Source organism: Nipponia nippon, unplaced genomic scaffold, assembly GCF_047370975.1.
Source record: "Nipponia nippon isolate SJK-2023a ecotype South Korea unplaced genomic scaffold, ASM4737097v1 scaffold_7, whole genome shotgun sequence".
NCBI classification, from domain to species: domain Eukaryota; kingdom Metazoa; phylum Chordata; class Aves; order Pelecaniformes; family Threskiornithidae; genus Nipponia; species Nipponia nippon.
Window position 1 is genome coordinate 6,749,770 of NW_028262391.1, and position 26,199 is coordinate 6,775,968.

Genomic DNA, 26,199 nt, shown 5'->3' on the forward strand with positions numbered 1-26,199 from the left:
GATTTACCAGAAGATCAGATAAATATAGTTAGAGACATGAATAAAAATATAAAAGTGTCATCAAGAGCTTTCAAAGAAAATCTTGGTTTGAAAACCAGATTAACGGGAAACAAGCTGAAAGAAAGAGATGGATATTGGTTGCTTAATTAGATCAAGCCAGTACCTCAATTTTAATGAACTTTCTGGAACTACAAGTAGTGTTAAAGACCATAGCAATTTACATCAACAAGTACCTAATAGGTCTGTTAGATAATATTCCCTTTAGTTATAAAGCACCTACCATAAGAGCTACGTAGCATTCCCTTAGTATATAAACACACTCCAAACCTTTCTGGACAGTTTATTTTAAATACTTTGGCTTTGTTTTCAAAATTTACACATTTTCACTGCAGAATGGGCTGGCAGATTAGTCAGTGCTGATAAGCCTAATTGAGGGCAGTTAGAGATTTGAACCTGAATATATAGAAGACTACCTTTTAATGACCAGTTTGTAATTATCAGTGGATAGTTTCCATTATTTCTTGGCAAACTGAAACAAATCAAAGTCTTCCTACTTACTAACAAGTTGCGTATAAACTAAAGGTCTGAGGTACTACCATATCTCATGGAGCAAAGGCTGAGCAATGAGAGGAAAATGCACACCTTTGGCGATTTCGAAGCAATAAAAATGTATTTCAAAGCTATTAAAATTTTTCAAGCAAGATCAGGAAAGATTTATGAGTTGGTAGATTTCTTGCAAAGGCACACCTTTCCTGGACTTCAGCTCTTTTTCAGCTGTAGAGGAAGAAAAATGTGTTTTGTTTCTTTGGGTTAAACTCAAGCCAAAACAAATAGAAACCCTCTGTCTACTTCTGAACCTGCGAACACTTACTGCAAACTTCCTTAACTTATAATTTGGCTAAATGTCTATAAGCAACTATATTGCAGACAGCAGTGAATGGGGTTGGGGGTGACAGTCATTTGCCTCTTGCCAGTTGCTGGGAACTGGAGAGGATATTCCAGGGGCAACATACGTTGTCCTGCATCTAGCGGTGGGCATTAGTTGTCTCCCACCATCCTCTTGCACACAAATATGGTGGGAAAAGTTCTCTTCCTGTCCTGCCCAACAAAGGGCTAGATGCCATTTCTCTCTAAGAATACACTAATTTGGGGCTTTTAACTGATTTCTAACAGTGCTGTCTTCATGCAAATTCCTTGGCATGTTAAGCTGCAGCAGATCCCAAAGGGCTTATTCTATAATCTATTACATAAATATGTATCTTAAGGAAAATATCATATGGATAGTGCCATTACTTATAAATGCTTTATTAGTTGCCTGTTTTGAGTCATTTACTTTCAAGAAGCTGCTCAGGTGTTATCCTTTGGCCTCCATGGGGGTGACCTAAGAAAGCCTCAGGGGCAGGTGGATCTCGTGAGCTCTGCAGGCAGCTGCTGCTGCCCTCAGTAGCTGTACAGCGAGATTATCCACGCCGCTCCAGAAATGCTTCCCCGTGGCTTCATTTACAGCTTGTCCAGGTGCTGAAAGTTTACAAGTAGGAGTTATAAAAGTTTACTTTAAAAAGTGACAGCTTGCCCTTTTCACTATCACTCAGGACCTCCTACAAATAATCTTTCTTGCTAGCTTTTTATTATTATTCTTATTTTTTAAATAGGTACATTTAGAAATATCTGCCAGCTCAGCTTTATTCTTCTTCTGAATTGAATTTGTTGCAATGTCTATAAATGGTTATTGCAGATAGCTATGCATCATTTCAGCAATTAATTACTTATTAAGCTCTTGGTTTGGTGTGGAAATAAATGGAAGATTTCTGCAAAGGCTGATGTTTGTGATATTAGCTGGCTGCTTACTGTTAGAAAATTGAGAATAATGATTTCAAATTACAATCTACTGAGCCAATTCTTGCATATCCAGATATGCAGCAAGTAACAGGTCTTAAAGGTCCATGAAGTGAACGTTACCATTACCCTGTGTTGGTTGTGCCTGTCCACAGAGTACACACACAAGTTTCTACCTGCTCAAAGATACTCAAGATTATACTTTCTTGGGAAGAAATGTAACACAGTAAGCCTTTATGGTTCATACATGAAGCAGGAGAAAAAATATGCATTTATTGATAACAAACAGGTTTACTATGTCATTAGGTACAAAAACTTCAATTAAGAAGTACAGATTTAATTTAGCCAAAAGTGGTTAACTTTGGAGAAATAATAATATAAATCTTGAGTCTTAGGCAACCAATAACATCCTGAACTGAAGGAATAGGTCTGTACATAGGATATAAATCTGCAAAAAACTTCCCAAAGAAGTATTTATAACATAATTTGTCACCATGCCCACCAATAGTCGGGCATAGCTGTAGTTGTTCTCTTTATTGCTGACACTAGCACACCTGTATGCAAATTGTAGCAGCTCTAAAGAACATGCAGGGGTCACACATCTCACAGCACATCATTACCTTAACAAAGTCTCGAGACTTCCTCTCTATAGCTTTTTTGATGAACAATGATAAATAAATAAGAAAAAGGTTTTGCATGTCAGTTAATTATGGTGATATATTTCAACGCCTACATAATTTCTTATTAGACCTAGCCATTCTGAGGACTTGTTTATCCTGGTGGAAAAGTAATAAAAAACTTTCTCATGCTTTTTGCTGTCCTCTGTAATAATTACTGTCTGTCCGCCCTGATTATAGATGGTCCATAGATGGTTCTCATAGATGGTCCAAATACTACCTTGCAGAGCCAGATATTTAGAAGCAGTTCAGGATTTGAATTTTATAGGTAACATAGCACTTTTAATTGCATATTCTTCTGAATTTCGATTAAGCTGAATAATGGGATGTCATCCATTTCAAATTCAAATTAGAGTAACTTATTCCACCAACGAGTGAACTTTGTCTTCATAATCTAGCTCAGCAAGCAAGCGTGATATAACATAGAAAGTAGTAACTGAGAGTGCTTTAACTAATGAATATGCCATCAGAGATGCAGCTCCATGTTTGACAGCTGGACCACTGAATCTTGATTTTTATTTTTATTAATTGGGAGACCCTTACAGTAACCTCTGTTAATCAGTGCCTGAGCAGCTCACAGCACACTGTCTAGAGGACACGTACAAATGAGGACTCTGCGCTCATTTAAAGCCATATATGTAAAAGTGTGCTGTTGTCCAGTATTTGTTAAATTTTATAGAATTAAACACAGGCCTGAACATTTTCACACACTACACAATGTGATTTTACAACATTTCGTAATGCATTTGTGTTGCACATAGTGATGCTTCCTCCTTCCATATAGCACCAATAATAAAGGAAATTGTACTGAGAATAATTTGGATTACTTGGAAAATACAAGCCACAGATTAAGTAGAGAAATAGATATAGTTTTTGTGTCTCTGCTAATGGATTTTCCAATTAAATGTTCCATCATAGTTATTGGTTTTGATCAATTAGATTCAGACATACTGGGCCATATTATCATATTATTCATATAGCTTCATTTCAGTTAAATGATAATATTACCACCAGACAAATAGGCCTGTGTATTTTCCTTTTTTAAAATTATACTGAAGATGAAAAACTCAAAGAACACGAAAGCTGGCAACATGTGCACTTATATTTTGATTATTCATGAACCAAGAGCAAAACCCAATAGTTGTTTCAAGAGGCACAAGAATATCAGAAAACATGCACACGTATATTTTGCAATATATTTGCAATATTTACAAAACAAGATGTGTTCCTTCCAATACAATATTCATTTTGCAGAAGTGCAATCTACCTTTTCTATAACACACTGGCAGGAATGAGAATCTCAGAGCTTGTGTCCTTGACCAATTTTAATTTAAGATATTGGGAAGGGGCAAACTCTGCTGACACATACTCTGCATTGGGGTCCCGTCCGGTCAGTGGCAATTAAAATCCCATCTGAAATGGTCCGTAACACTGTCCATTCAAGCATGCTAAACTGCTTTACACATATTATGTATTGACTAATCAGTTAGAATGTCTTCCGAGACTTGTAGATATGCTCTTCAGTTGATCGTTCAGGAAAATGAGGCAGAGAGAGGCAAAAGCCCTCCTGAGAGGTCCCAGCTTGCCCTTGCTCAACAGCTAGGAAGGAACTCTGACTCTCACTACGGCCACAAGACAAGGACCTCTTCCTTAGCACAGCCACAACAATGTTACTGATTTTACTTATTCTTTTGGGTTTTTTTTTCCTTCTTTAAAAGGCTGTATTATGGAGGTTTGAATATCATGAAGAAGAAAGTTTACATTTAAGCACTCTTAAATATTTGACAAATCCACAAAACCAAGGAAACTCAGATTTAAGGCTGAAAATCCAGACTGACACTCCAACCTTACTGATACTGCCACAAAACTCCTTGCTTTTGTGCATTAAAGTCAGACCTCTTACTTTACTAAATGCTGTTTTTTGTAGTTAAATTATAGTAACAAGTGCTCCAGTTTCACTAAAACCCACTACCTACAAGATTTGGATTACTAAAATGTAACCTAAATCCTTTCTGCTGGTGGTGTGTGCATTTGAAGATAAGTAGCAGGGTGAGTAGGCTAATAATGGATTGGAATCTCCTATAGATAGTTCAGCACATCTCTAATTTCATTGCAACTATTTTTCTAGTTAAATTCAGATGAAAGAGAAAGACACATCTATTTCTTGCCAGCTATTTTTTTCCTTTAAGGTATTATGAGAATTCTGTTATATAAACTCATACATACAGGCAAGTGAAACGTGGCAGCCACGGTAGTATATTAATTTGTATCATAATTCCAATGATTTTGATTGATTATAGTGTGGATGATGCTGGCCCACAATAATTAAAGACATATTATTGTAAGAATTAACATAGAATTGGTCCTCTAACTCACCTTGCTGTAGATGTGGGACTAAAACATGTACTTATTATTTGTTTAGTATCATTTTAATGGCACTTCTACCACTCAAGTTCTATGTACATCAGTCTTTAAGAGGAGAAAGCTCAACCCCAGCCTTTTCTGGCAACGGAAAAATATCCACTTTTTCTTTCCCACGTATTCACACCCAGCCAGTCCTATCAGAAAGCAGACACCAGAGTGAGCATAGAAGGTGCTGTCCTACCCTTTCCCTTTTGGCTTTATCCAGCAAAATTAATAGAATCTGGAAAAGAAAAAAATGGCAATTAAACAGAAAGGTTTGAGTAGGTCTGAGATGGAGGAGAGGCATATAAATGGTGAACAAGCAGTTCACATGCTATATAGCTTTCTGGCTATAGCTTTATTGTTTTGAACCACATCTTTGGCACAGCTCTTACCAGGTTTGTGAATATTCATCACCTACATTTTCCAGGAAAAAAACTTTTTGGGGAAGAAGATTGACAATACAGATGAAAATACTGAAATAATTTTTTTAAAGCATAATAAAAGCTTTATAATGAGCAGATGAATTAGGAAAAATGCTTTTTGTGGGTCCTATCCTGCCTTAATAAAATATGAATTAGAAAGGACTCCTAGTAAGGATTTATTTATGTCCACATGGAACGTAATGAAAATTAAATCTTGCTTTATGTAATGCTGGAAACCAAATCCCCAGCTTGGTTACTGGAGTGTAAACACAAACTAACTCCACTGTGCTTGATGATCCTACCATGGATTTCCATCTTGCTCTCATCTGTGTCCCGCCAATCTATAGCAAAGGTGGATCCAGCCGTCAGCAAGCAATTTGCCTAAAATGAGAGTAATATAACCCAGGGGACTGCACATAAGCATAAAGAATTCCTAGGGTTATAGTTTGCCTCTCGTCAGCTGTTACTCAGTAATGCTTTCTTCACTGATACTCATTTTAAAGTCTAGCACCTTTCTTTCTACGTTTGAGGCATTTGCCTTCAAAGTCATTTTAATATTCAAGCTACAAAGGTGTTTGCTGTCTTTGACTCAGTTGACATTTACTTGCAAGAAACTGAACTGAAGTGGCTGGTAATTTCTATAAGAAGTGTTGGCATTAATTTTCTTGCTGTTATGCCTTGTTGCTCCAGTAGATGTTTGTAGATGCCAACATTGCCTAATTTTTTTCCCCTTTTACTTACCTTTGACAGGTTACTTATTGTTTATTGACTCTGAGAAGTTTCTTGTGCGATTTTGCTTCCTCAGCTCTGGTATTCAGCAAAAAGGCTTTATTTGTCTCATGATAGGGTGTTTATCTGACACTAAGTCCTTTTTTTACAAGTCAAACTTCCAAAGAAATTATTATAACCTTCACTACTTAGCTGTTAGCAAACTCTCTACGCTTTCATTTCTGATTATATGGAATGAAGAAAATGTGATAATTCACTGAGTGACACAGAATTGTCTAAAAAGATGTTCAGTCCTCTTTTCATCTCTTATTCCTGTACTATCGGATGAGGGAAATTACTTATCTTTCATAGAAAAATCTATACTGATGAGTACTAGAATTAATAAGATATTTTAAAATGTGTACTACGTATTTAAAAAACAATGTGAGAAGTATGTTATTACAAGTATCTTTTTTAAGGTCATAGTCCACCAGCTGAATAAGGAACAAAATTATAATAATTGGAGACCAACAGTGATTATAAAAGGGAATTTTAACAAATATGTTAAGGTCTAGCTAGAGGCTTGTGTCAATAATTACCTTCACATTACGCTCAGTGTTGATATCCTGTTGCACTACTCATATAGACAGATATTAACACATAATACCATTCAAATTTATGGGTCCTGAAGTAATTGCAGGCTATAAATATTTGCTGCCTGATTTGACTTTTGATAAACTTACTTTTTAGAAGACTAACCATGGTCTGTCTGAATAGGTATGACAGCATCATGTGGAAAAGTCAGGAAAGGCCTGATGTCTTCCCGATATCTTTTCTCTTTAAGTTTCCCACTTAACATCTTTTGCTTCTTGCCAATAAGTAGCACAGAATATATTACAGAGGAATCATGTACAGTGGGAAAAAGTTGTGAAAAGTACTTTCAGGAAAAACACACTGTCTCTTTCCTGCCAGTAATATGGAGTTTTATATGCACAACCCTGATAATCTCGATAGCTCAGGGACCATGCTGGTCTCAAGCCTTCCTGTATAAAAGTCACAGTATATTTTGCAAATTATTCTTTCTGCCAAGCCACCTTTGCAAGGTGCACATTTGTTGTTTTCCTGCAACAAGAAGCTCAAGCCTGGCCAAGGTCGTTCTTCACCTCAGTTTGAGAAGAGTAGAGCTTGCCCAGCTGTGGAAATGCCAAAGGAATTTACACAGAGATTTTAAGAGAAAAGTAAAACTGGGACATGATAATACCATCCCTTCCTTCATGATCTTAAAACTATGGCTGACTACATGTGGATAGAGAATACAGGCACTGCTTTTGAAAAGAGCCAGCTTTGGTTTTAATGCCTGGCATTAGCAGACAAAAATAGAAAGGAGATAACATTGGATCACCAGAAAACATTCCCAGATGCATGCTTCTGGCAGGTAATTGCATTTCCTTACAACATGATAAAGCAAAACAATAAAATGAATACAGAAAATGTGAAACTGAAATCCATATCTCAGTATTCATGAGAAATCCAGCAGAATCTTGTTCGGAACCACTTGTCCAGGCTGTGTCAACACATAGGCTGCATGGTTTTCTGGAAATAAAAGAACAATTTAAAAAAACCCAAAAGAGTAAAAAACAGTAAAATTATCCTTTCATCCCTTTTCCAAGACCAAATAATATTACTTTCACGCTACGCTTCAAGAAACAGAAGCGATCAGAACAGTAGGTTGCTGATTTAGAAGGCTTGGCTCTGTAGTGGCTTTGAAAAGGCAGTGAAAACAGTTCTTCAGTTGCAGAAAATGAGGTTGATGTGGATATAGGTTTCTCTTTTGCCTTCATGAACTAATTAGATGGGGTTTTTTTAATCAGTCATCCTAATCCAAGCCACAAGGAGGCAAGCATGCCTGCATCAGCAGGGCCACTGCAGTCAAAGTCCTCCCATTTGCTCAGAGTTAGTCCTGCCCAAAGAGATGGCTTAGTGACAACACATACTCGCATGTTGACTGTTTATATACAAGGTCCCCAATACCAAGCTGGCTGCTCACGTTCTAGGTTTAATTCCTGTAGTGGTGATGCTGCACGCTTCTCTGCCAAGGTGACATTTCTTGGCTTGCACTGAAGAGACAGGCTTTGCAGGTAACTCCATGCATGTGGTTTTCCTTTGTACTCAGAGTTTTTACAGTCATTTTTGACTATCAAAGATTTCCATCATCCTCTGGCCTTAATCTTCAAAATTTATTTCAGAGCCTCAGAAGCTTTGTTTGGCTGAGTGCAGCTAAGCAGTGAGCAGCTGAAACCCTTTGTGACTGTCATACAGTTTTGCTATTCCTTTTTAATATCCATCAAGCTTGAAGTTTTATGTAACCCATTTTAAATGTGTCATAAGAGAGTTTATTTGGCTACAGGCAGTGTTTTCATGATGGGTTTTGTTTTTTTTCTGAGCTGATAAAAACGGAATTAGCAGGTATTAGCAACTAAATTAGTTAGTAGGCATTAATAACAAAAGAACCTGTTCAAGTTCACTGAAGCAGATATAATTCCAGTTACAGGTAAAATATTTTTTCAATAAGTTGTTTATTTGCATTGCTTTTTAGGTATTATTTCTTAAGAAATTAAATCTTCTTAACCACAGTCCAGTGAACTCAAGACCCTATCTGACACTGCCTTTGACTATTGCTCTTGGAGAAGAAATCCTCGCCATCGTCTTATTTACTCTCAGGCAATGTGTCTGTATTCCCGAGAGGGCTTCTAATTCAACCTCCAGAACAGCATAATTTCAAATGTCTCTAGAGAAAATGGAGTTACAGAACAGCAGCTGTGGAAAAGTATATGTTCAGGCTCGTCACACATGTATAATTAGTGCTCTGCTGAATTTCTTACAAATTATGAAAAACAATGACCTTATGTATCACAGTACACTGCAGCAGTAGTTTCTTACACAGACATATAAACTGTTTTTCCCAAAAGCTGTATTTTGATCTCACATTTACTTGTTCAAATGTTCTCACCAGATAAAGCAGTGTTCAAATAGTCCCTATTTAGAATGCAAAAATGCATGGAATCTTTCTCAAACTTAAGGTTATAGGTAATTCACTTCTTTGGTTGCAACATTTCTGTCTTCAAGTCTTCTGCAGAATACAACATTAATGAAACTGAGACCATCTTAAAATTAAATGAACTGTAGGACAACTATAAACTGGGAATGACAGGTTCAGATTTTTCCTTCAAGCTTTTAAGCATCTCTGCTAATAGCTAAAATATTTCTGAAATGGTCTGACCTTTAGATTCTATTTGAAAAAAAAGCCTTCTTTTCTTTTGGGAAACTGCCTCCACTGAATCATTTCCAAGCCTCCAGGCAACTTTCAGTATCAAATACACTGTTGTTACAACTATTTCGAAGATAATTTTATAAGTGAACAACAAGAGAAAATTAGCCCTAATGTCATAAAAAGCATGGTAAAATTATACAGAAAATCTCTTGCAACATATATCGTTGAATCTAAGTATAACTCATTTGATACAGACCTTCAGCTTTGCATGATTTCTGTTATGGAAACTAAAAGAGCCTGATGGGAAGGTCCTGTGAGTTTCAAGCCCTAAGTAATTGGGTTATGAACCCCCAGAGAGATTATTAATTTTTTTTCTGGTAGCTGCATTTCAGCTATGGCAGTCATTTAAATATTTGTCCAAGCTAGCTGAGAATGATGATTAAAATAGACAGAATGTTCATCAATGTTTACCGTCTATATATTTCTCATAAATCAACAAAACTTAAATGTCAAATTTTAATACATATGTGTTCTTTTCAGTACAGTATCTTTGATTTGACTTAATAAAATTATACGACAATTCTGTGAATTACTGTGATAGCAAATTAATATATTTATTGCCATTACTTAAACATGTAGCAATGAAAACTGGAACTGCTTTCAGAATTAATGAGATTTCTATAACTGGGTCCAACTATGGTGAAAGCAAGCGGCCCTCCGTTAACTGTAAAATGATCAGCCTAGAAATTCCCTATGCAAAATACCACCTTATTTCACTTGAGTCTGGACAAGTTTTGGAGATAAGGTATGCTATTTTGCAGTATCCAAACTCTATAGTTTGGAGCATAGTACTTAGTGGAAATTGATAACCTCGGTTAACTGGTTATGATTTGAAACATTGATCATGATGATCGCTTGAACCTCAAAGACAACTGGACAAATACCTGAATTAAACAGAGCCATAAAAAAAGTTTGCCTCTACAAAAGTAAAGAGGACATAAATAGGATAACAAATGCAGGAGTAAATAGAAGCATTATGAAACAAAGCACTTCGCCAGAATGTTTATTAAAAAAAAAAAAAAGTCAACAGCGTGTTATGGACAGAGATCTTAAGCCACAGCAAGGAGCATCAGATGATGGGCCAAGCCGTGGCTGTCCTATTCACATAATGACACTGCTCTGTTCTTAAGCAGTGGGGCAACACTGGAAATTTAACTCTAAAATTTGCTAAATTGTTCACATACACAGGGCTATTGGAACTTGCCTGAATAAATAATTTCAGTATTTGAATGACTACATTGTGTTCTACCATGTAACATGATACATGCCCATGGTTTACATGAACAGAGCTGAGTTTCCATTTTAGACCAGTTTTGAATATTCTTGCTTATTTGTATTTATCTATTTTTATATATTCAGTTTGCTTCTGGCTCTTGCTTCCATAGATGAAATTATGAATAAACTACTAAAAATATGATCAGAAACCCTGTCTTCATCACACAGTCTTTCAGTACAGGTTCTTCGCTGTGGCAATCTCCAGTCTCTACATAGACATTGTTTTGAGGAAGATATTTTGTTCCAGGTGTTTATCTACTGATTTGTAATAAATATAGTATCTGTTTAATAAAGTAAAACCAGGAATATCCAATGACAGCCTTGGTTGAGCTAAAAGACAGACCTCCTAAAACCTTGTTAGCTTTTCTCCCAGGAAATCTCGGAGTTGGCACCCGCTGCAGGAGCAGCTGTTCTCACAAGTCTTGCAGATGGCTGCAGGAAAGGAAATCAAATCTCCATCGCACTCAGACCTTTAATGAAAACTGTATAAATCCTGAACTGGTTGAAATCATCCCCAGGACCAGACTTGCCTTTTGTATGGACATGAAGACTCAAAGACCGGCTGGATCCTGCGTGTGCCAGGTGAGTGTGTTGCCAGATGTGCCTGACCATGGGTCACAGGTGGCTTCTGAGGCTTCTGGCTGGGAGCCGAGACCATTCTTCCTGAGAGCCATAGCATTGATCTTTGCCTTCATACCTTTATATAAAAATAACATCTATATAAAAGTTACATATTTCTACATAGATATATAAACATATAACACTTATAAAAATAGTTTATATATAGAGAGAATATCTACATAAACTGTATATAAATATACAGAGAGAATATAAGAATATATATAGTGACTAAACTATATATAGTTTCCATATAGAGAGAACTATTCTGACTACCGAATATACACCGAACTTAAAGGTCTAAAAATAGGAGACTTAACTAGGAATGCTGGCTTATAACAATAATTCAACAGTAAAATGCTTTAGCGACAGCAGGAGGTTGGGTTGATAGGTGCCTGTCTGAAAGTCTGCCTAAAGGTAAATGATGTTAAGGGCAGTGTGGCGGGATGAAGCTTTGGAGTGTGGTTTTCAGTGGTGCAATGCAAGACATGTTGGTTTAATAATATCAGCAAGTCTGAAAGTGTTTTGCGTGCACTATAACTTCAAAAAGAGCCTGATTTATAGGGTCCCTGTGATGTATCTAAATGTCAAAAATACATAATTTATGAATTCATCTGTTTAGAGATCTATTCTTTTCCAGATTATGTATACTAAAATGACTATACTCCATGTAATTCAGCTCAATTTCTAGTAGATTACTCATTTGAAAAGAGCTGAGAAAATAAGTGTTTGCTATTCATTTTGCACACAGAACAGATGTCTACAATGCGTTTTTGCACATCCTAACATGAAAACTTGGATTTGTCATCAATGATTGATCATCTCAGTGCTGCTCTCCAAATATGCCTTTGTTACTTATGCTTCTGTTTTTTTAATAGTGGCCTTGAAACTTTTTAAACCTTTAGCAGGTGAGATAACTCACTTCACGATGAAGTGATTTTCTTGTCTGACCAGATGAAGGAATAGGAGCTGCCCTTCCTCACTCCTTCCAGCTACCTCATGCCATCTGCAACAGCGCAGACCCTGGCACCATCCCATAAGGAGCAGTTCCTCTTGCAAAAGTTCAGATGCAACAGGGCAAACTAAGCCTCAGACATCTTACACCCCTTATCCATCTCCTTGTCACTCATACTTTTAAATCTTAAAAAAATTATACAATGAGATGAAAGTTTAGTAGATAAGAAGGGTAGGAACATAAATAAAATATGAATGCAAAGTAAACACAGTTATTATACCATAATACAATAAGAGTATGTAGGAAAGAGCTCACCTTCATATCAATATTTGGGTCATTAATTTGAAAAGAAATACAGGGCATCCCTCTGTCTGTAATGCTCTGGACCTCTCTGGTGCTCAAAATCATGCTTTGCTTGCATGCAAAGCTCAAGCAAACTTGTGTTGTTGTGTCCACTGCAACGGTGGGAGGGAGGAAGGCATCTCACTGCCCTGTTGCAGAGGGTCTCTCCACACCCTAAAGGACCCTATCAGCCAGAGAGGAGAAAAAGCCATTACGCCCCTTGTCGATAATACTTAGCGCTGACCAGCTCTGCCATGAATCACAGCATGGTAGCAGGAGGTAACATTTCTGATATGGTTTCTCAGTCCGTGCACCTAACACCCGTGTTGCATAATTTCTTGCTAGGAAGACCGTGCTTACAGACTGTCTATGATAGCTAAGAAAAAAAGTCTGCTTTGATCATTTTTACCCATCTTACACATCCTTTTTAAGCTTCTTACTGCCTTGTCCAAATTATTCTTGAATCTTCATTATGTTCCTGTTGGGAAAGTGTAATATTCAAGCAGTAACATTCAGATTTTTTAAAAGTAATTTTGGTGAGTTTGGAGCTGAACATAAGAAAGAGAATATCCTATACTTCAATTTTAGAAGCATCTAATTGAACTGGCACAATATACGTTTGGGTTTTTTTTAAGGAGTTTTAGCATACATTTACGGTTACCTAAAATGACCATTGTAAATCAGTCTGCAGCAGGGAACAACAATCATTTCTTTATACTCTGAAAATGTATTAAAATACACAAAGACAGCTGAATTTTAAAGGGTTGGTCAACATGATATTGGGCTCAGAGTCAAATTGGCTCCCAAAGCAGACAACTCAGGATCTTTTTATCTTCAGAGAATTTATGTGCACATAACATTAATAGTTGATCCGATAGCCAGCAGCCAGCCCCCCTGGAAATGGTTTTGTAAACCAAACAACGCGTTACCTAGTTTCATGTTACAGAGCAGCCAACAGCAAGGAATTTTCCTATAGTTTATACTATATAGTCAACACAGAACTTCAGATTTCCATTAGAAGCTATTTAAACATGTCCCAAATGTCAGGATCCTACTGACACAACCAGTATTTAGTTGATACTCAGCACATTTAAGGCTCAACAATACCTTTGTCCTTGCCTAGGCAACTACACCGGCCACTAAGATCAAGGTCTGCATAACTAAATAGACATGAGCTCAATGTGGATATGAGCTAAATTACTTGAGAAGATATAAGAAATCCTCCTGAAAAGCAGATAACTGAACCTAAATCCCACAAGGATATATTACCGCCCTAAACATTAAAGTACATCCTCCTCTTTAAAAAAATAAATCGGCCTTATAAAACTATTCCACTTCTGTATAGATTTTTGTGGTAGGAAAATATACAGCTGTATTTAGCCGAGCCTTTACAAGATCATTAAGCTGCCTTACAATTATTAGTTTGTGGGTGGTGTTTGTTTTTTTAAGTGGTTTGAATAATCATAATAAACATACGTGCAAATGTTGAACCTCCTAGCCAAAGCACTGTCCTCTATTATAAAGAGCATGTTACTGCCATCTGGGTGCAGGAGATATATTGCAAGGTACACCAGTACATTCTCATAGAAAACCTAGTATATGGAGGAATTTTGATTCCTGTTTGTCCACATTTCAGATATTTTATCCAGTTGTTCCTTACAGTGTTAAGTCACGGCCATTCCAAACTAAGCAATAAACAGGGCAGTTCTAATTTCAGGAATTAGAAATGTAAGAGCTAGATAATGCACTGTACAGTGTTTGTATCAAGTTTTGCATTATTCAATCAATCTGGCAATTGGAGAGGTGCACTGTAGGGCTTAACGCTAATAAGGCTGAGTAGAAGAGGAAAAACAATTTCATTACTGGAAGGTCCCGTAATATTTTGCCCACTTACCTTATTCTTCTCTTGGAAATGAGAGAGAAATTTATAAAATTTTGCCAAAGAAATGCTCTTCATAGTGTAAAGCAACACTTTCTCTACAAAAAAAATGGGCCATGGTTATCTGAAGAATGCAATTTCATATTTCACTTATAGCAAAATTTCATATGCATATATATTTTTTCATAAATATAAATGTGCTAAAATTATCCAGAATCAAATTTAATGCCTGCACATTAAGAAAAACAGATCATACAAAGGGATACTATTACAAGAAAAAGGTTACATTGGCTCAGACTGAATGAGCCATCTAGCCATGTGGCTACTAGCAGATACCAATGAAAAAATGTAAATAGCTTTATCATTAAACTTGTATAGAATAAACTCCCAGCCTCCAGCAATTTCTGGGTCAGAGAATTCCTGTACAAGAAGCTGTACCTAATATTAACAGACAGGTGATATTGATTACAAGACAATAAAAAGCATTTTGATTTTTGTTTATGAGGTTTTTAATCCATATGGGTCATTTACCTCTATTCAAAATACAGAATTTTTAAACGTGTGCACAGAAAAACAAAAATCAGGGTACAATTTAGGCTAAGCAACATCTCAAAGTATGAAGTAATAATTCAGGTGAAGCAGAAAAGTTTTCAGCTGGGCTGAAAACTGACTGTCCTTTTACTGCAGCGAGGGCTTTCCGTGCCCATGGAGTTTAAAACCAGTGGGACTTGGCATTAGTCCTTTGAAACATCTTCCTCCACAATTATAGATATAAGGTACAGTCAACGGCTAGAAAGATCCATGTCAGGGTCCTGTAATAATTTTTGTATTATTATAGTTATTGTGCAACTATTTTTAGTTTCAAATCCATCATAGTCATTCACCCACAAGAAGAAAATGGTCTAAATGTAGTACAACCTAGATAGTGTAAAAATTGCCCATTTTTTGGGTTATTGGAATCCCTAAAATAACCTCTGTCAAATATAAATGGAATGTGTTTTCCTTATTCTGAACATAATAAAAGAAGTGGCTTAACCAAATTTGTAGACCTTTCCCAAAAGTTCATTTTTGTACTAAAATTAAGTATGAGATGCTACATAATACAAGGATTTTTTTTTTTTTTTTAGGTTACCTAGAGGTGCAAAAGGAGATTTAGAACATCAGGACTTCTGCCAACTTTTAAAAGACCTATAATGATATTTTCTCTGACAGAAGAGGTGGCAAGTTTGCAGTTTTGACTATTTAGGACCTGATTTGTATCCCAAATTATTCTGAAGTATAATAATAATTATATTTGGGAATTACAGTATAGTGCCCCCCTCCCACCCCATTTTATTTGTGATACTAAAAGGAACGTTTCCATGCGAGCAGAACCTTTGCAGTTCATTTTTAATAATGAATGCATTGCACTTGAGGGCAAAATGCTTCTCTCACAAATTTGGAAACTATAAATTGTCTCCATGGTTTCCCCAGGAAACCACTCTGAGCCTGATCTCTCTGGGCAAATGTAGTAGAGGAGCATGTGGTGCCAATGCTTTATTACTGGCACGGATAAAGAACTTCTCACATAAATTATCATTTAGAAAAGATTACCATAAAATCAAATTGGGAGACTTGTGAGGACCTCCTGGGTCTCTGATAACATCCATAATAATAGCATAAATACAAAAATAGCTTATTTGATCTTCTGCAGCTCACAGATCTCAGCGTACACCGGTTAAATCGGAGCAGAAGGAGCCAGCCAAGGGGGCTTGGGCCACCGGGCTCACTGGGGCTGCGCGCCGACAGCCCGCGGAAGAGCATGGGCGAGAAACCTGCCAAGGAAATTGTCACTGATATGAATAGGAACATTTTGTGCAGATCAAGGGATAATGAACACCATGAGGCAATCTTTGCTCTTCCAAAATCCTCCCTTAGATCATTCAAACCCATAAAGAGCAAAATGGCTTCAGCTGACCTCATAAAAGCAAAGTCTTTTCTTTCAAGGTTGTCAGCATATTCCCATCCCGCTGTTTATGCCTGCTAGGGCTCTATAATCACTGTTTGAACTCCATGGTCCAGCTCTCTGCTTCCTTCTCTTTGCAGAGCTACAAATTTCTCTTTACCATTAAACATTTTGGGAGGCAGCATCTCCTTTCTCTATGAGAGAGATTCATTTAAGAGTGGGAATGTGGCATGGGAGATTCACAGGGAGAGATTTCCCCCAAATGCCAAAACACTGATCTGTGTTGGAACATAACATTTTAATAAATCCTATAAAATTCTCTTGGTGCTCTGATCAGCATTACAGTGACAGAAAAGATATATTTAACATGTGGAGATGAACATTAGATATCTGCCTTAATTTTATAGTAATAGAAAATATGTTTTCCTGATTATTATAGCTTTCCTAGCGTTATAGATACACACATTTTATAAAGTTTTCTAAGGGTTTACATTAATTAAAAAAATAATACTGCTTACAGAAATCCCTCTTCTGTTACTTTTGATGTTTTGTCCAGGTTTTGTACATATAAAGGAACGAATCTGCTGGCCTGTTTCATCCATCCATTGGTGAGGTCTTGTGCTGGTCCCTGTCCAGAAGGCGGCTTATCCCTGGGGCATTTCCTTCGGCCCTGTATTTGCTCTCATTGCTACAACTGCTGGGACAGCTAGAAGTAGTTCCTGGCTGGGAACAGGGCTGGTGATCACTTAAAAACTCACTTTTCAGTTCTTTACTTGACTCCATTCACCCAGAAATAGTCATTCCTCCCTGTCTTCCCCAGCCTCTTCCTCCTCTGCAGTATTGACCACACCACAGTCCTCTTAGGCGCCTTCAGCTTGTGACCTGCAAGCTCTGTTTTACTCTGACTTCCCTTCTAGCCATGTACATTAAGCTGTAATGGAAATCTATAATGTGACTGGTATAGATACAGCTCTGTAATGAAGAATTCATATATAACTTTTTTTCAGAGAACCTATTTTGTCTTGTACTCTGGTTGATCGTGCCATGATTGATTGCATGGAAAGGGCTGCACTTGGTTATCACTGCCAGTGTGAGAGAGACCATTCCCTTTCCTATCTCATATTGCATTGTCAAACAGAATGTATCAGAATTTGTCTTACAAGCACTTCTTTTCTGCAGGTATCACCGCATTGCCAGCATTAGATTTACCATCAGATTGCTAGCAATACAAACAAGGAATCTGCGAAACTGAGAAAGTATTTTGCATTGTTCCTAATTTGCCAGTCAGCACTTTGCAAAGCCCAGATACTCTGCATATGCAGTACATGGTTATGTTAACATAAAAAAAATTGTTCTGAATAGTATCAGAATAGTTCATCTGAACAGTTTTCTGTTACACAGTGCTGCAATTCATACAGCAAGTTTATAATGATTTCCAGTAATTGGCCAATGGCATATTTTTTCTACCTTACGCTTTCCAGTTTAGACTTAGATTTCATCAGCTTTCTTATATACTTGTACACATGTACATACATTAACACATACAGTAGAACTATAGAACCATAGTTTAGACAAACTTATCAGAGAGTGGGTACAATTGAAATATCTTTGTATCAAGTATTTTGTCTAAACCAGATTCTGCATATTGGCCTGAGTGAGAATCTTTCTGTGGCATTAGAAAGGTGAAAATAATATTTTGGCAGATTCCTGCCTTATTCAGGAGCACAAAATACTACATGACACTTAATCCCTTTAGGTGTTTTATTGAATGTGTGCTGACTGAATATTTTGACATAGTTAAATGGCATTTCAGGGGTTTGTAAAAAGGGTCTTAATTCACTGCATCTGTCCGCAGTGTTTTTCCTCTCACAATGTAACGTCCTTCTATGCAACAGCTCTTGCCTGGAGTTATTTTAAGATTAACTGTGTTCTTGATTTTTTTCTTACTTAGTCTTGCATACAGATCTTGTGTCCTGATTTCAGCTGGGACAGAGTTAATTTTCTTCCTAGTAGCTGGTATAGTGCTGTGGTTTGGATTTAGGATGAGAATAATGTTGATAACACCCTGATGTTTTAGTTGTTGCTAAGTAGTGCTTACACCAGTCAAGGACTTTTCAGCTTCCCATGCTCTGCCCGGTGCACAAGCAGCTGGGAGGGGGCACAGCCAGGACAGCTGACCCAGGCTGGCCAAAGGGCTATCCCATACCGTATGGTGTCAAGCCCAGTATAGAAACTGGGAGGAGTTGGCCAGGGGGCAGTGATTGCTGCTTGGGGACGGGCTGGGCATCGGTCAGTGGGTGGTGAGCGGTTGCATCATCTGTTTTTCCTGGGTTTTGTTGTTGTTTTCCTTTTCACTACAATAATTTATTCTTATTCTTATTATTTCTATTATTAAACTGTTCTTTAAACTCAACCACGAGTTTTCTTACTTTTGCCCTTCCAATTCTCTTGCCCATCCCACTGGGGGAGAGGAGGGTGAGCGAGCGGCTGTGTGGTGCTTTAGTCACTGGCTGGGGTTAAACTACGACATCTTGTATCTAACAAATACAGCAGCTGTCTTGGGAGCAGTGCATGGGAATGTATAGGTAACAAATTTGTATTCATATTTATTTTCATATGTACTAATCTTAGTTACTTCAGATATTTTACTCATGGGGCAGTTGCAACAAGCAAATCCCATACCATTTAATTCCGATTAATAGTAAGACAGAATTTGCTTTTATTTATTATTCCACTAGTTGGACAGCTAGTTAAATACTGCCAAAAACTATTTGCTAAATAAATTATCCAGTGAAAAGTTTACTATTTTGTAATCAATTCACAAATCTATGTAGAACTAATTATGTGCTTATTTAGAAAAAAAAAAAAAGTGTATTACAAAGAGAGCTTGAGAATTAGATTTCACTTCATATTTTGTGGCAGATTTACCAACAATTAAATATCACCTCTAATTTACAGTAACTCATAACTGTCCCAAGATAATGTCAATATTAAATTCAGAAAGACACCCAGCTGAACCATGACTAAGAGGAACAGGAAAAGGCTGTGCCATTTTCTCTTCTAATCTTGTTCTCTTACTCTTCCGACAGCCAATACAGCTCCCCTTTTTACTGATAAAGGTGCTGTTCTGCTCAAGACTTTGTTTTCTCTAGTTCTCTCTCACCTGGCCTCACCTTTATCTAAAGGAGCAGCTTTCCATTGCTGTTGACTTTTCTGGTCATGCATGTATATATATTTTATTTTGTGATTCCTTACTAACACACATTATCTTTTCTGTTGAATTCAGTACTTGAGCAAGATTTCAATAATTCACTGAAATCCACTAGCTATATTCAAATGCACAGGCATGGCAAACATTCATAAAAATCAGGGAAAACAAGCTAGCTGTTCATCTTGACATATTGTACCCTTCCCGTATCCAAAAGCAAACAATTCATGTTTCTAGACTTTACCTGTTATCCCTAACTGACGGTGGAGGCTCGAGTTTATTTCCTTGTCTATCAATCATGATCTCCACCAACATGCTTGGACCTTGCAATTTGTGTTCTTTGGAGTCAAGGGCTCGTAGTAATCACTGAATAGAAACCTTCCTTAAAAAAAGACTATTTCTGTAGAATGCAAGCAAGTCAGGTCAAAGGTATCTTAAAAACAATTCAGCAAGCTATATACATATCTAATTTAGAAAATATTTATTCATGGAAATAATTTAAATTTAATTTCCTGTAGACTCTTCATGTAACAGCTTCTAAATTTGGTTCACTGCTGGAGTTGGCAGCACTGACATGAACTGTAAAGTCACTCGGTGACTTTACTTTCTATAAAATAAGGGCATTTATTTTAACTTCTTGGCCTTGCATCTCCCAGATCTGGTCAAATAATGTCAAAAGTGAGAGACAAAAGTGCTTGATATTGTCATATGCCAACAAGTTTTGCCATGACATGCAATGCTTTTCAGAGTCACTATTTCTTATCAATATTCCTACTTCAGATCCATTTTGTTTGTGATTACATTATTAATTGCAATCATAGTGGGTAGTAAACTACAGCAATAACGTCCTAAAGAAATCCTTCAAACTAGGCTTAAAATAAATTTCCTTTTTTTAATTATGATAGGATTTACCAGGAGCTCATAGTCTTTACCTATTTTATTTCAAATTTGATCAGAGTAAGACTTAATCCTTCAAAACTAATGCCAAAAGCTGGTATCTGTTATGGTTTTGGATACAATTTAGAAAGGAACAAAATCAGAACTATAATGAAATTTCAAATGTAACAACTATGAAATTATTCCTAATGCTTCATGGTACTTACCAAGCTTGAGCAAAGGCAAATGTATGCATCTCCACAACTGTAATTTACTGCCTTAGAATCAACAGCCTTACAATAAGCATTTTGTAAAGTTTTCTTGTGCATATTAATGATTTTTACAAAATCACTCTTCCTCATTATGCTGGTTCAATTTTTGCTGCTTTGGAAGTTGTCTCTAGAGACACTTCAAGGAAGAGCTGTGGGGAGGAGGAAAGTGCTTGTCCCTTTCATTAGCAGTCTACATTTAACTTGATTCCCTTGACTCATCTGCTTGCTTCTCTTTTAGGCAATCAGTCCTTTGCTGTCAATGCCAACACACTGCTGGTCAATGGCAAATACTCCAAGATTCGTTAGAGGAATCCAGCTGATTAACTTGGGAGACTTTGCAAGGAAGAAAAATGGCCTTTTTTCCTTTTAAGATTCATCACCTTAAACAGAAATACTATATTTCAGAATCCGAAATCTATATTTATGCAAAATTCAAAGTATAAGGCCATGTGATTTCCTAAAAAGATAAAAACACACGAGTATTTCTCTGTCCATAGCATCGTAATCATTTGAATCGTATCTCTCCCATCCCAGTATGAAAGGACTTCACAAATGAATGACGAGCAGATGGCATATCATTTTCTCAACTGGAGGTTCTTGGATTCGATTTGTCACTCATTGAATGCTGGCAAAAAAGCACTTTTGTGCCCCAGTGAATAGCTTGCATAGTTTGTATATTCTCTGATGGTATTTGTTTAACAGCTACTGGTAAACACAATAAAGGCTTATATCAAGTAGATTTATTTATTTATTTATTTTTAAATATCACTGCAGTCATCAATGGCTTCACTTCTTTGATTTTGCTGTCTCTGAGCTGTATTTTGGTGCATAGCTCCAGTCTGCCTGCAGTATGACTGTTGGCCACATCCAGGTACCTCCGTCTCCTGGCTGCCCCCATCCACACAGCCTTATTATACACACCTATGGCTAATGTCTGTTGAGCCCAACCACCCAACTTTTCTCCCTTTTTTTACCATTTAGTGAAAGTTTAGCTTAGCATCTACGCTATTTCTGTGGTAGCTGTTGTACTCATGGCACCCATGTGTGATGCAGAGTGGACATTAGTGGGGTGGTTTGGAGAGATGATGCTCCAACAGATGAAGCCTTCTCTGCGTAAGTTCTCAGATACTACCTCGTAGAGTAATACAGATATCTCCAGTTTGATACCACTGTTTCTTATTTCAAGCACCTTTCTTAATTCCATTTTTCCTTTTCATTATGCTATTATGCACAACCTGTTGCAACATTATCAACAGACTGTGGTTTGACAATCCCATTTTCCTGAGTTATGCAGGTAACTACCAGAGATGCTACTATGATCCCCTGTGATATATGGATTAGTGCCTCCCATTCGCAATGCAGAGCTGCCCATTTATCAACAGCTTAAATGATCTGTTAATAATATAACTAATGCACAGCGAGATTTATCTGAAACATTTTGTATATCATAAGATAAGAAATCTAGAAACCATTACTCCTACTCCAGACACCAGAAACGCTAACTTACAGCCTGCGCATGGTGGAACTATTGTCCATTAACATCACATACTTTATGCCATTCTAAGCCTCCTAGGATGTGAAAAATAACAAGGTTTTGTAAGTAACTTCTCAAGTAGCACAGTTTTGGGTTTTCAGGTTGGGGGTCATGAGAATTATCCTTTTTCCAGATTGTTCTATTATTTCCAACATAGCAAAGAGATTAGTGGGTTCATTGTCAGAAGTGCTCTACTCTAAGCAAAAACTTTCCGAATCCTTGACACAGTATTAATCACTTATCCAGGGTTTTCTGCTATCAGAGCAGATGTCTAAAGCACGAAATCCATGTAGGGAGCCCTTAGAAGTTTGTATTGTTTCTACCGCCTAAGGGGTAGATATTCAAATTTTCTTAATATTGAGCCAACTCGGTTCTTATCACAGTTACACAAAGCCACCACATAATTCAATAGACAAATTGTCTGAATCTAATTAATCCCATAAAATGACAAATTATAATATTTTTTTAAAAATCTATACTTAGTAGATAGCCAAATGGCTACAAACCACATTAGGCTGAATGAATCGGATACCATCTGTGATAGAAGGCATGTTGAGTAATACAGTCTAGATGCAAAGCATATTGAACAGAACAAAACATACCATATAACAGATTTATAGTCTATAATCCACACAGAAAGTCTGCTAAAATAGATCAGCTCTGTCACATAACACTGCTTTCATCTAGTGTCCAGGAGCACTGCACCACTTTGACTCATTTAGCAGATCAGTTACATGCTATTCCTGATTTCATGCAGTGATGATTAAGGATGAAAAATATCAGAGACAGTTGGCAACTGCAATAAATCAAAAAGGTTTGCTCAATTTTACTTTACGTAGTTGCACCAGAATTTTGAAAACAATATGATTGAATTAGTCATGTAAAATAATTGTTTTCTAGGAAAAAAAAAGTCTGCTATGATAACTTTGGGTCTTCAGATTTCATAGGCGTTCTAAGACAGGAATGTAAATTAAGCTTTAATAGGCTGTTATGAATCCACTGTCAGGAGGTGCTGCATACACACTAAAATTAGTTTCAATGGAGACTTTTTTTTTGTTGAGAATGGTCCAAAGCTGTAAGTGAGGTAATGGCAAGATGAACTACATTAATCAAACAAGATTTGGCACAATTACCTAAGCCACTTAAGGTATTTTTTTTTTTTATATGCTGTTCCAGCCTGTGCACCACAGACTCTCATCAGATACAGTAAACATCTGCTGGTTTGAAGATTATGGACTATATTTTCTGAATTTATAGTGCTCAGATATCAATTTGAGTCACCAAGACCTGACTTTGAGTTTAAATCAAAGCTTCAACTGCCCCCAAAAATGAATACATAAAGCCACCCTAATGAATGCTACCAGTATTATTGTACGCCTGATCATGACAAATAGCTCCTGCTAAACCTCATAACAGTGAGATGATGAACAGTGAGGCAATATTGGCCACAGTTTCATGTTTTCTTTCCTTTGCCTGCCACGTGTCACAACACAGCAGAAAAATAATGGTTATTCTGAAGATTTGAAGCTGAATCTGTTGATTAGCCATTCTCTTGTGTGAGTAAAGGAGCTGAGACGTGGGTATATAGGATACAGGCTATGTAGTTGCTGCATATAGCTGTCAACAATGCCATTACAGTACCTCGAATTCACTCTGCAGCACAGACTTGAAAGATCCTCCCTGGTTCAGATAACTTGTATCACACCAGTCCCGATAATAGCATGGAATAAAATATACATCACAGCATTTGTCCATTATATCAGAAGTTTCTAGTAGAAAACAAACTGCAATATTTACAATAGTTTTCAATTTTGGATCTTTGGAAACCTTCTGTCTTACTATTTAATCTGAACATTTCAGAGAGTGTAAAATCAGGAGCCTCTAAGGTCTCATGCCTGTGTAGTTCCATTTATTTAAAAATTAATCACAGACTAAAGGAAAGAACAATAGTCCATTCCCACAAGAACTGACTTAAATTCTGCTGCCTTAAATTTACTTTGTTGCAGTCTTTCCTTTTAATAAAGTACTCACAGTCATTTAAGTGTGACCGATGGTAGTAAGAAAGATTTATTATTATTATTATTTTATTGTTATCAAATTAAAGGCCATTTTGGGACTAAAAAGGTCTTTCTTATACAGCTGTCCTACTACAGTTTTCATTTTTATGTGTGTTTATTTAGAAAACACACTCAAAGGAAACGTAAAAGTATAAACTCTGTAACTAAAGTATTTTATTTAATAAATATCTCTTCTGTCAAAATGGAAAGCCACACTACATGTAAAGATGCTGTTCCTGTGTTTGGGCTAAATCTACACCATGTATTCACATCTGTCTGACTCAGAAGAAAATCAATGTGTAAACTTTCTTCCTAAACATATACCATGAAAATTGCACTGAACAAAAATATTTAAGCAGATCTCATGTTTTTCACAGGAGATACTTTTTTTTTTTTAGATTTTTATTTTTTTTTAAAATATCCTAGAGATTATGAGCAGCAAGCAATCCTGGAATTACATAAGCATCACCAAGGAGAAATAAAACATGAGGATTTCAAATGCACGTGTCCTCTCTCAGTTCCTGAAGTTACAGAAACTTATTGAAATCTTTGATTCTTTAAAAAACTTTCTCCTTTTCATGGCTGTGAGGAAAACCTGGGAAGCATGTACTCAGAGTAATAGCTGCAGAGACATCTTCTCAATTCTTAAAAAACATGAAACAACTCAGAATAATAGAAACATCAGTCGAGTTAGTACGGCTGACCTACCCATAGTTTCAGTTTGGAGGATATCAGTGTACAAGTGTAAGCAAAATGAAGGCTTCTTCAGCTTTTCAGAGAGATTAGGAACAACAGATGAACCATACTGTTATCCCGAAAAAGAATAAGAGGGAAGGTCATGACAAACTCTGGGTCTTGATGTAGCTACAGAAGTGATTCACCCAGTTCCAGGCAGCAAGAATCTGCCTCAATATTAGAAAATACTTGCGATTCTAACAAGTAACATTCCATTTCATAATATCATGTATTTTTTAAATACAAAAGGACTTTCTTTTTTTCAGTGGAACACATTCAAACATTAAAGCTTTTACAAATATATACAGTTCAGCAACAATGCTTGGGAACCAGAAAAGTGCTCATTTTCACACCCCTGAACGTCAGCATGTTGAGGTTGGTGTTTTGCGCTGCTGTCAGTCATTGTCAAGCAGCCGTTATCACTTCACACCCAACGCCCAAAAGCCAGTCTTCTTTTGCCACACCAGATCAAAACTCCCTAAATGGAACCTGGCAATCCTTTCAAAGTACTTTCCTGTGTTAATTTCCAATGTAACTTAATACATAAGTCAAGAAAGCAAATAATGAGTGTTTGCTGTAAGAAAACGCAATTCCAGTAACTTCAGGGGAGTTCCTACCTGTGCTGGAGCTGATGCTGGCCCAGCACCTGGAGACTGCAGGTGACTGGGGCTGGCAGGTGGGTGCGCGCTGCCGGTCTGTCACTTGCTCATCGGTGACTACCCCACGGTTCATCCTATCAGTAAGAATTCACTCCCACTAGCTTCTTGTATATACATGTAGTCACAGAGGGCAGGGTAGACTTACCCTGATCTCTTCAGGTGGACATGTAGTAGAAACACACAAAGCAGGAGATGAGTTATATATAATTTGGATTATAACAATTGTGTAATTAAACACTGGAGTTAATAGATCCAACTTAATTGCACTTAAAATCGGAAGAGCTGCATTATGAAAGAATTTTCTAAAACATTTCTTCAAAAGGTGCCCAATATGTGTGCTTATTGTTCCATATGAAGTCAAAATGATCAGGATTAGTAAATAATGTTCCCCATATAACCTAAAATATAAAATTTAGGTTCTAGATATGGATAAGTAGTCAATGTAGGTAATAAAAAAATTGAAA

At 36.9% G+C, this 26,199-nt stretch overlaps 1 long non-coding RNA gene across 1 annotated transcript; it reads right to left on the bottom strand.

The window, feature by feature from the left end:
- Window positions 1-11,191: 11,191 nt before the first annotated feature.
- Window positions 11,192-14,546, bottom strand: LOC148050776 (uncharacterized). Its single transcript, XR_015700774.1, has 3 exons — window positions 14,465-14,546; window positions 12,544-12,754; window positions 11,192-11,371 (listed from the first exon to the last, which is right to left on the bottom strand). It is a non-coding gene; the product is annotated as an uncharacterized LOC148050776 (long non-coding RNA).
- Window positions 14,547-26,199: the final 11,653 nt, after the last annotated feature.